This window comes from Pseudophryne corroboree, chromosome 5, assembly GCF_028390025.1.
Source record: "Pseudophryne corroboree isolate aPseCor3 chromosome 5, aPseCor3.hap2, whole genome shotgun sequence".
Taxonomy (NCBI): Eukaryota; Metazoa; Chordata; class Amphibia; order Anura; family Myobatrachidae; genus Pseudophryne; species Pseudophryne corroboree.
In genome coordinates this window covers 481,848,068-481,860,208 of record NC_086448.1, presented here as the reverse complement: position 1 = coordinate 481,860,208, position 12,141 = coordinate 481,848,068, and positions in this window count along the sequence as shown.

Genomic DNA, 12,141 nt, shown 5'->3' with positions numbered 1-12,141 from the left:
CTGACAAGACAACACTATTCCAAGTGTGGAGGAGCTGGCATCCTCCCTACTGTAACAATGTAAAATTTCAGGAACTATTAGCTTACATTTATGGCATGCCAAATCCAGTAATTGGACTCTATCGGCCACCAGTTGCGAAAATGAAATTACACATTTGCGGTGGTCTAGGAAACAAGCCTCAGATGGCTTCCAAAATTAACATGCATATGCAGGATCTCACCCAGGCCACTTATGACCAAATGCAAGCCATCTGAGAGCAAACACATGCCATCCAGGACAAATCCCAGGCATTTCTTGCTCTGCAAAGGGAGATGGCAGTCCAAGGAGCCTTTAGGGAAGCTCTCTCTGCATCTGTGGTCAGCTCCCAAACCACCAGCTCCCAAGCAGTGTCACTAGTGACTCTCTGATATGTAATGTCTGTGCACCGGGGGAACTAAAGGGGTAGGGAGGAGCAGACGCACATTAGTCTCACAATAATTTATTTGTGTTTTTTGTTACTTTTCTGTTTGTTATGTTTTTTATTTTTTAGCAAGTGTTAAAAAATATGTATCTTTCTTTATTATAAAGTACTGTATGTTACGTTCTTAGTGTCAATTGCAATGACATTTTTGCTAATGTGTTTTTTAATGTAGATGTAAGAACACTATTTAGGGTTACATTAATGTAAATGGGGTTCATTTTAGTTAATGTGTTTGTGTAATGATTTTTTTACACTTACATGACACTATTTTTAGGTGTTCATTTATTTTAAATGGGTTATTAAAGTTAGATGTTTATATATTGAAAATGTGCTTTTACCATGTACATGTACAGTATTTCTTTTCCAAATTTTCATATCAGAAGTAGCCAAGATGAACTTGGCTGTGACTAGGAGTAATTGAAACTTGTTTTCTGTGGTGCTAGAGCATGTTAGTGGGCACGGGCATATATTCACACCTGCAATCCACAGACTTTACATTAAGTGATTGTAGTTGCAAATAGTTGCCTGGCTACATATGTAAAACTCAGCTATCTGAACCAGCTCTATTTTTGTTTTGTGTTTTTAATAATGTTTTAGGTGTAACTTTAAAATTCACACAATATTACATTGGCTGAGTTGTATGTACATCTGGATGTGAGTTTGGTTCATGCGAGTGCGGGAGTGTGGAAAACTTGTGAGTTTGCATGTTCTCCGACCCTATTACATTGGCCAAGTTTAGTACTAAATATGCACATTTTCAAAACTTGAACCCTATTACATTTGTCCCTTGGTGTTGTTTATTTAATAGCAGGTTTTTTTTAGTGCCATATATTATACTGTTTTTCTTGATGAATTTAAACTAGCAATACTATTAAGTGCAAAAAACACTTAAAATTATATGGCTTTTTTAAATTACTGGAAGTGGTAAATGCTGATAAAAAAAATACAATATAGTAAATAAAACCCTGATACATTACTGATTAATGCGAAAAAATGGAATAAGGGAGTAGTTCATAAATGGGAGCAACACTATTGTTAACAAAGAGGGAGGGTTGTATTATGATTGGTATAATGAAAAAAAAAAATGTTATCACTATAGAAACAGGACATTTTCAGTTTAATAACTAGATACAGATTATATCATAGAAGGCAATGACATAATCATTTATTTGGGTTGTTACATACTTCAGATTATCAATTATGGAAGAATGGTATTCTGCTAAGAAACCAAGACACTTAATAAATCATATTACTGCAACAATACACTTTCCAGCAGTCACTTAGATAAACAAGTGAGTTAAATAAATGTTCTTATTTCAGGATACACATATTTTTTTCATTAAACCTCACATGCAAAACCATTGTATTATGTGTACTGTATTTGCCTAATAAAAATAGTAAGGCAATGACTAAAAGTTTTGACTTATGAAAACTTTGGTTTTTACTTATCAATCCAAAAATAGATTATTTAATTAATACTCTACTAAAACAACTCATAGAACTTTTTTTCTGGGTACTAGGCTGGAGGTTAGTTTATTTTATTCCACTGTCTTTGATTTAAAAAATTAAAATAAACACATCCACCAGATTTCTTGCTGAACTGTGGTAGAAAAATACAAAGTAAATATTTATTTGTCCCCAACACTATTAATGCATAAGGGATTATATTAGACATGAGCAAAATTAATGCTAAATGTATTAGGTAACTTACTATAGAGCTGTGATGTTTTAATGACACAGTCTTATAGTTCCGTGTTTAATTCATTATTCCACCATTTTCTGAAAATTATTATCTATAAAATACTGTAGACAAACTTGTGATGGAACTGGTCAATTCATTCTGCAGTTAGAAGTACAGTAGTTGGGCTAAGCATGGGCATGCTTAAGGATAAATTTTCTAGTAAAAAAAAAAGTGAATTTCATTAGCATATGGCTCATTTCTCTCACCATGGCCAATATTTACTAAAAAATCGAGTTTGTCCGATTTGTGTTTTTTTTTTCAAAGTCCCAATCCGGGAATTCACTAAGCACAAATCTCGGCAGTGTCTGGTCTATTCGTAATGGATTTAATGGCAAAGTTCTGAAATACGAATGAATAGACCATCGGTCAAACGCGGCTATTATTTCATACAATACGGGTATTCACTATTCATTCGTATTTGGGTGTTAGTCTCTGAGTGCTCAAGTGCGGGTCTATTTTTTTGCGAATCGTTAAAAAAAGCAGCACAAAAATAGACCTGCTTTTTCCAGTCGAGTTTGGATAACCATGCACGGATCAGTGAAATCTGTGCATGGTTATCTATGAGAAAGGGTGTGTTTAGTGTCAAAAGTGAAAAAAAAATTACGTGTGGTCCCCTTTCCTAAGCATAACCAGCCTCGGGCTCTTTGAGCCAGTCCTGGTTGAAAAAATATGGGGGGGAAAATGACAGGGGTTCCCCCATATTTTAACAACCAGCACCGGGCTCTGCGCCTGGTCCTGGTTCAAAAAATACGGGGGACAAAAAGCGAAGGGGTCCCCCGTATTTCTTAAACCAGCACCGGGCTCCACTAGCCAGGTACATAATGCCACAGCCAGGGGACACTTTTATTGTGTATCCGTTGTATCCAATGGTGGGAACTTTGCGTTCAGTGGTGAGGTTAATTTCGGTCAACCGCTGACCGCAAAGTTCCCACCATTGGATACAATGGAGCGCATAGGCGCTACATTGTATCTCTGACGTGTGCAGCCTCACAGACACTACAGGAGCACACAGCCAATCAGGAGAGTGCCATGACGTGGCGCTCCCTGATTGGCTGAAGAAACCCTCTTTGACAGGAGTCAGGGGGGGTCCTGGCAGTCGGGGAAAGGGGTCCCATGTGTAAACATGGGACCCCCTTCAGTGCGTGGTCGGGTTTCCATTTTTTTGTTTTGCCAAGTAAGTGGATTTTACAAAGAAGACAAGCAACACTATATTATGTGAGTATAATTTTTTTCACAGGTACCCTGAGGATTCTACATGGAGAAGAGGACCGAGCCTCGTGTGAACATAGGTAAGTATTTATGTTTGAAGGTGTGCATGTATGTAATAAACTTATACTGTCACGGTGTGTGTCCTGTTTTTTGTTGGGTATTTTTTTAGTAGTAGTACAACAGGTACCAGTGGGACCGGTTTTCCACCGCATGCTGGTACTTGTGGTTCTCCAAGTACCAGCTTGCGGGGAGGCTTGCTGGGACTTATAGTACTGCTACTAAAATCAATATTCTCATTTTTTACACAAGGCTATCAGCCCCCCATCCGCCGCCCTTGGATGGGGGGACAGCCTCGGGCTTCACCCCTGGCCCTTGGGTGGCTGGAGGGCGGGGGACCCCTTGATTTAAGGGGTTCCCACTCCTCCATGGTACCCCGGCCAGGGATGACTAGTTGGGTATGTAATGCCTGGGCCGCCGGGACCACAATAAAAGTGTCCCCCGGCTGTGGCATTATGTACCTGGCTAGTGGAGCCCGGTGCTGGTTTAAGAAATATGGGGGACCCCTACACTTTTTGTCCCACGTATTTTTTGAACCAGGACCAGGCGCAGAGCCCGGTGCTGGTTGATGAAATATGGGGGAACCCCTGTCATTTTTTCCCCCATTTTTTGTCAACCAGGACCGGCTCAAAGAGCCCAAGGCTGGTTGTGCTTAGGAGGGGGGACCCCACGCAATTTTTTCTGATTTTTTAACACTTTAAACACCTTCTTAAGGTACACAATGAAGCCCTGCACGGAACTCACAGATCCGGCTGGGATTCCTTGTGTTTTGTCAGGCAGTGTTTTACTCATCACTCCCGTAAAACACTGCCTGACATTATGAATCACATCGACATCGGAAAATACGAATTTGGAAAAATCGCAGCTTAGTGAATGATCGTATCAGAATTCAAAAAGTTGCAGTAAAATGCACCCGATACCATTCGAATTCAAACACCCTTAAAAACGGCAAAACACAAATATTTGTAAATATACCCCCATGAGTACAATATGTATCCTTTGTTCAATACAAATTATGGGAATGTGATATAGTTGTTATTTTTGAGAAGATATTTGTTCTTCTAGCCAACAGCAGCTGCACAGTCAGTATAAAAAGTATATCTGCTTAGCAACATTGGGTTTTTCCCACTTAGTAGATGGAGTGGGTTAGTGTTTATAATACATTATGCATGGAACATCTAGAGTAGAGATTTGAAAATAATGTAATTTAACACTGGTTTCATTATGGCTATGAAAAAGCAAAACCATCACTTTTCCCATAAATACATACACATAAACATAACATTTATATTCAATGCAGAATTATGCTGTCCCACTGTACGTATGGAATGTGTTTGTGTAAACTAACAGGGCTATACAGGAAAATTCCGACTATCTATCACTACACAAGATTGGCTAAAATTAACTCTTGCACTTGATGATTAGTTAGTTTCCACATTGGGAGTAGCAAGGGACAGATTGGAGAATACTTACAAGTTCCATTTTTAACCTTTTGTCATTCATTATAAATTGAGCTGATTTGAAACTTATTATGTTTGTCATTTATATAACACCAATATATGCAATACTTTACATATATTGTTTAATCGTCCATGTCAATTCCTATCCCAGTAGAGCTTACAGTCTATATTCTCTAAAATAAAATAGCACACTACTGTAGGATCAAGTTTATCAACAGTCAATAATATTTTAGATTGTAGAAAGAAACTGGAAAATCTGGTGGAAACCCATGCAAACACAGGTGCTGTATAACATGTTCTAAACAATTAATGTCCTGGTCAGAATGAAAATTCTGCTCCAAGTCCCGTGAGGCATCATTGCAGACCTTTGTGTTACCTTACTTCTGCAGAAGCTTTATTCTTTCCTCTGAAATCACATTACGGTAAGTACTATGGTGAAACAGTAGGTGTACAACTACTGGAGAAATCAAAAATACTGTAGATTGTTTTCTTACCTAAACTACACTGATACTTTTTGTAACATAAATGAATGCTATAGAACTAACGTACAGTGCAGTATATCACATAAAGTGTTAATAGTCTGTACCTCTCCACTTGAATATAATTGTTTTTTTCAGTGTACTTATGGTTCTGAATTAGGTTTTAACAGCCATTAAGAATATGAATAGGCATTATTTCTGGAGTCATTTTGTGTTATATTTTTGTGTTTTGAAGACATTTTCCCATGCCTAGATTTTTTTAATTACCTGGATTGCCCTTAAACTCTGCTTAATTATATCAATTAATTCTTGTGCTTATATCATTTGTTGAGTGTCTGACCATGAAGCACCACAGTAAAGTATATAGAAAAAACAAGCTTAAATAAAGGGACACTTACTTTAAATTGAGGCATACAGTAGAAATAAGTTTTAAAACATTTGACTACTCAACTTTTTAAATGCAGACATAGAGAACCATGAATTAATTTTTTTAACTTGCTCAAGATTCAATTTTTACATGTGTATTAGATTCTAAAAATACCAAAGTAATTTCATATGCAAAAAAATATAAACTTGAAATATTGACAAAATTACATACATTTTCATTAAAAGCCTTAAGGTACAGTACTTAACCTCATTCTCTTACTAGGTTTTAATTAGATTAATTGTACTTTAACTCTTGCTGTGAATAACAGCCTGGTAAACCAGTTTTAGGTCCATAATCTACAGTATTATATGAATTAAATAGGTTTATGAGCAATGCCCTTAGTATTTAAATTATGGTACTGTTATGCACACCAGTGCCTGCAGGAATGTACTGGTGTTTGAACTGTTATACACACCAGTGCCTGCAGGAATGTACTGGTGTCTGAACAGAGAGGGATGCAAAACAAATGAACTCACAGACAGACTGGGAAATATGACATAACGTACACAGAAAGTGATAGGGTAACAAAACCAACATAGAGTGAACAGAGAAGCCCAGAGGCTAAGAAACTGGGTGTCTCCCTAGTATTAGAAATGCTCAGATGGAAAAAGCAAGATGTTGTGTTTTAATACGTAGAGAACCCGAAATGCTGTTGCTAAGGGCAACAGCAAAACCCTAAAGGGTTACCAACGGGTGTGGCAGTAAACTCCTTGGTCAGAGATGGAATAATAGACACAAGGAGAGTCTCCACAATCCTAATTCTCACTTGCAGGGCCCAGGTTCAGCTTACTGCCACTAAACTGACACATGGACGCCCTGCACAGTGAGAGAGGATTATGCAGGCAGGTCTGAAAGTACAGCCACAAACCTGCTGGGTTCACAGAATAGCAATAGAACCTCAGCAGGCTAAACGACTGACTCCAGTCTTACTGCTAGGTCTGGATTGGCAGAGTGTAGTACCAAATGCCCAGGCCTATTTGCAGTAAGCAACAACAAATACAAAGCTACACAGTACTGGCTAACTTTCAGGAACTGACTAACCAACAAAGATTCAGCAGCATCTGCTTAACCTGAGAAGAGGCCTTATAAAGCAGGTGCTGTCCACGCCCCCTCAGACCTCACAGACTGTGAGCACAAAAACCAGCACCGGATCCCATGCCTGTAACCACTGCACAGCAAAAGACCCGAACCGGAGTATCAGCTGCGCTCAGGTTACTCCGCTAGCACTTGTCTCCCGGTTGCCATGACGACGTGGCAGCACAGGGCAGAGGACCCTAACAGTACCCCCCCTCTGACGAGGGGTCAAAGAACCCCTACCACCGGGTTTATCGGGGAACTGCGAGAAGAAAGAGCGTATCAGTCTGGGGGCATGAAGATCACAACTGCGCACCCACGACCGCTCCTCCGGGCCATACCCCTTCCAGTGCACCAAAAATGACAGCCGACCCCGAACCATCTTGGAGTCAAGAATCCTTTCAACAACAAACTCCCTCTGGCCACGTATCAGAAGAGGGGAAGGTCTTCCTCTGGAAGAAGGATTACTAATCGCCCGTTATAAAAGGGAACAATTAAATGTTTTATTGATACCCAAAGAACGGGGCAGATCTAACTGAAATGCTACCGGATTGATAACCCTGGTGATCTTATAAGGGCTGATGAACCGGGGGCCTAACTTATGAGATGGCTGTTTCAACTTCAAATTCTTGGTAGACAACCAGACGAAGTCTCCTAATTTGAAGCTGCAGGGTCTTTTCCGCTTATCAAAAACCCTTTTGGTCACTAATGACACAGACACAAGGGCTTTCTTCACTTTCCTCCAAATACCTCTAAGGACCGAAACGACAGAGGAACCACCAGGCGTGGAGTCCAGGGGGTCAAAAGAATTGGCCTTAGGATGATGCCCATACACACAAAGGAAGGGAGAGATCCCTGTAGCAGAGTGAGCCGCGTTGTTATAGGCAAACTCCGCCATTGACAGATGAGCAACCCAGTCAGTCTGACACTTGGAGACATAACACCTGAGGAACTGCTCCAAGGTCTGGTTCACCCTTTCAGTCTGCCCATTAGACTGCGGATGGTAGCCTGACGACAAGCTGACAGAAATCTGGAGATCGGAACAAAATGCCCTCCAGAATTTGGCCACAAACTGGGATCCGCGGTCAGAGACCACATCAAGTGGCAACCCGTGGAGGCGCACAACATGCAGCATAAATAATTCAGACAGGCGTCTGGCCGATGGCAGCCCAACCAGTGGAACGAAGTGCGCCATCTTCGAAAACCTGTCAACGACAACCCAGATGGCTGTCATCCCAGAGGATTTGGGCAAGTCCACAACAAAATCCATTGAAATGTGGGTCCATGGCTTAGATGGAATAGAGAGTGGATGTAATGGGCCAACAGGAACCCCTCTAGGAGTCTTATTTCGGGCACAGATGTCACATGCCCGAACCCACTGATCCACATCCTTAGCCACCGAGGGCCACCACACCGCCCTAGATAGCAACTCCCGAGTTCTGGCAATACCCGGGTGACCTGCCGACTTCTTGGCATGGAATTCCAGGAACACTCGCTGTCTTAACCTAGGAGGCACAAACAAAAGACCTACCGGAAGGTCTGGAGGAGCCTGCTCCTGTGCTCTAAGGACTAATGACAAGAGGTCCTGGGTAATGCCCACTTTAATACATGATGGGGACACAATGGGCAACGGCTTCTCGGTGGTCTCCTGGATTGGAGCAAAACTCCGCGAGAGCGCATCAGCCTTGATGTTTTTTGACCCAGGGCGATATGTTATCAAAAAATTAAAGCGAGCAAAAAACAAAGCCCATCGTGCCTGCCTGGCACTGAGACGCTTCGCTGACTCTAAATATGCCAAATTCTTATGGTCGGTGAGAATTGAGACCACAAACTTAGCCCCCTCAAGCCAGTGTCTCCACTCCTCGAGTGCATCCTTAATAGCCAACAATTCCCGGTTACCCACGTCATAATTCATCTCGGCAGGCGAAAATTTACGGGAAAAGTAAGCACAGGGATGAAGGCGATTATCAGACACTCCCATCTGAGAGAGCACTGCCCCAATACCCATCTCAGAGGCATCCACCTCCACCACAAAAGGACGCTCTGGATCTGGGTGTCGCAGCACCTTGGCCGAGACAAATGCCCTTTTGAGACGGGCAAAAGCCGCTTTGGCCTCACGAGACCAGTGAGCAACATCCGCCCCTTTCTTAGTGAGTGCCACCAAGGGCGCCACTATAGACGAAAATCCAGCGATAAATCGTCTATAAAAATTTGCAAAGCCCAGGAAACGCTGAAGCGCCTTCAAACTAGTGGGCTGCACCCAATCCAGGACTGCCTGTACCTTGGAACCCTCCATTTGGAAACCTTCTGGGGAGATAATATATCCTAGAAATGCGATTTGCTGAACTTCAAATTCGCACTTCTCCAGCTTCGCCCCAAGCCGGTGGTCTCTGAGTTTCTGGAGGACTAAGCGTACATGCTTCCAATGTTCCTCCAGGGAATGGGAGAAGATTAGGATGTCATCTAAGTATACAACTAAGAATCTATCCAAATATTCCCTGAGCACATCGTTCATGAAATCCTGGAAGACTGCCGGGGCATTACAGAGCCCAAAAGGCATCACCAAATATTCATAATGCCCTGAGTGGGTATTAAAGGCAGTCTTCCATTCATCCCCCTCTCTTATTCGGATTAGATTGTATGCACCGCGTAGGTCAATCTTAGAAAATATGGTGGCAGTACGAAGCTGGTCAAACAAGACCGAAATGAGAGGCAGTGGGTATGAGTTTTTAATCGTGATACGGTTCAATTCCCTGAAGTCGATGCAGGGTCGCAATGAACCGTCCTTTTTACCCACGAAGAAGAACCCCGACCCAACTGGAGACTGTGAAGGTCTGATAAATCCTTTAGCCAAGTTCTCCTGAATGTACTCTGCCATAGCCTGAGTCTCAGGACGTGACAGGGAGTACAACCTGCTCTTGGGAAGCTTAGCATTCGGCAACAAATCAATGGCACAGTCATAGGGGCGATGGGGAGGTAGTACCTCTGCAACTTTTTTGGAGAACACGTCCGCAAAATCTGCATAACACCCTGGCAATCCTGGCAAACTTAGCTGCGAGAGCCTGACTGGAAGGCTCAAGCAACTCCTGAAACAATCAGTACCCCAACTAAGAATCTCCCCAGAGACCCAGTCAAATTGAGGATTGTGGGCCCTTAACCAGGGTAACCCCAACACCAATGGGGCAAAAGTACAGACAGTCACATAAAAGGACAATTTTTCAGAGTGTGTGGCTCCAATAAACAAAGAAATCTGGCTAGTGCAAGAGGTAATTTTACCCTGGGATAATGGTTCCCCGTTTAACCCACAAATCTCAATTTCCGACGCCAAGGGTACTAAGGAAACAGAGTGTTTCAGGGCGAATTGGCGGTCCATAAAAACCCCGTCGGCCCCACTGTCCACAAAGGCCTCAGTCTTGACAGTTTGACCGAGGATCTTCAAGGTCACCGGAATGATAAAAGTCTTCTTGGGAAATTCTGACTTCTGGCCTGACAGGATATTTCCCATCACCCTCAGGCCCTGAAGTTTTCCGGCTTTTCTGGGCATGATACTACCACATGACCCTTATTCCCACAGTACAAACACAACCCCTGCTGTCTCCTCCGCGTCTTCTCACGCGAGGAGAGGCGGGTAGCCCCAATCTGCATAGGCTCCTCGGAAAATTCCTCAGAGTCTGAGGTTCCCTTGGGAAAGAAGGAAACCTCGGTCTCCCTTTCAAGCCTACGCTCTCTCAGCCGTCTATCCACCCGGATGGATAACTGCATGAGCTGATCCAAGCTATCAGGCAAGGGATATTGTACCAGTTGGTCTTTTATCTGGTTAGAAAGACCTCTTCGGTACTGGTGTCTCAGGGCTGGGTCATTCCACTGGGTATCATGGGCCAACCTCCGAAACTCCGTACAGTAAACCTCACCTGGCCTTCGCCCTTGCTTAAGGATCGAAATCTGAGCCTCGGCTGAGGCCGTCTTGTCAGGGTCATCATACAACATGCCCAGTGCCGTAAAAAAAGCATCAACACTTTTAAGCGACGGACAGTCAGGCTGCAACCCATATGCCCAGACCTGTGGGTCTCCTTGTAGCAAGGAAATCACTATGCCCACCCGCTGAATCTCTGACCCAGAAGACTGAGGCCTAAGCTGGAAATATAACTTGCAGCTCTCCTTGAAACAAAAGAACTGCGAGCGATCTCCAGAAAAACGATCCGGAAGATTTACTTTCGGCTCCTTAACCCCTGAAGGTGCTGCTGCTGCGGAAGCTCCGCCAGTGGCCTGGGAGGTGTGCATTTTAATGGACAAATCATTAAATTGACGAGTCAGGACCTGCACCTGATCGACCACCTGTTGCAACGTATTTTGAGGGGTATGCTCCATATTCCCACAAAATTTCAACAGGAGTATTGGGCTGCTGAATATGTTATGCACACCAGTGCCTGCAGGAATGTACTGGTGTTTGAACTGTTATACACACCAGTGCCTGCAGGAATGTACTGGTGTCTGAACAGAGAGGGATGCAAAACAAATTAACTCACAGACAGACTGGGAAATATGACATAACGTACACAGAAGGTGATAGGGTAACAAAACCAACACAGAGTGAACAGAGAAGCCCAGAGGCTAAGAAACTGGGTGTCTCCCTAGTATTAGAAATGCTCAGATGGAAAAAGCAAGATGTTGTGTTTTAATACGTAGAGAACCCGAAATGCTGTTGCTAAGGGCAACAGCAAAACCCTAAAGGGTTACCAACGGGTGTGGCAGTAAACTCCTTGGTCAGAGATGGAATAATAGACACAAGGAGAGTCTCCACAATCCTAATTCTCACTTGCAGGGCCCAGGTTCAGCTTACTGCCACTAAACTGACACATGGACGCCCTGCACAGTGAGAGAGGATTATGCAGGCAGGTCTGAAAGTACAGCCACAAACCTGCTGGGTTCACAGAATAGCAAAAGAACCTCAGCAGGCTAAACGACTGACTCCAGTCTTACTGCTAGGTCTGGATTGGCAGAGTGTAGTACCAAATGCCTAGGCCTATTTGCAGTAAGCAACAACAAATACAAAGCTACACAGTACTGGCTAACTTTCAGGAACTGACTAACCAACAAAGATTCAGCAGCATCTGCTTAACCTGAGAAGAGGCCTTATAAAGCAGGTGCTGTCCACGCCCCCCTCAGACCTCACAGACTGTGAGCACAAAAACCAGCACCGGATCCCATGCCTGTAACCACTGCACAGCAAAAGA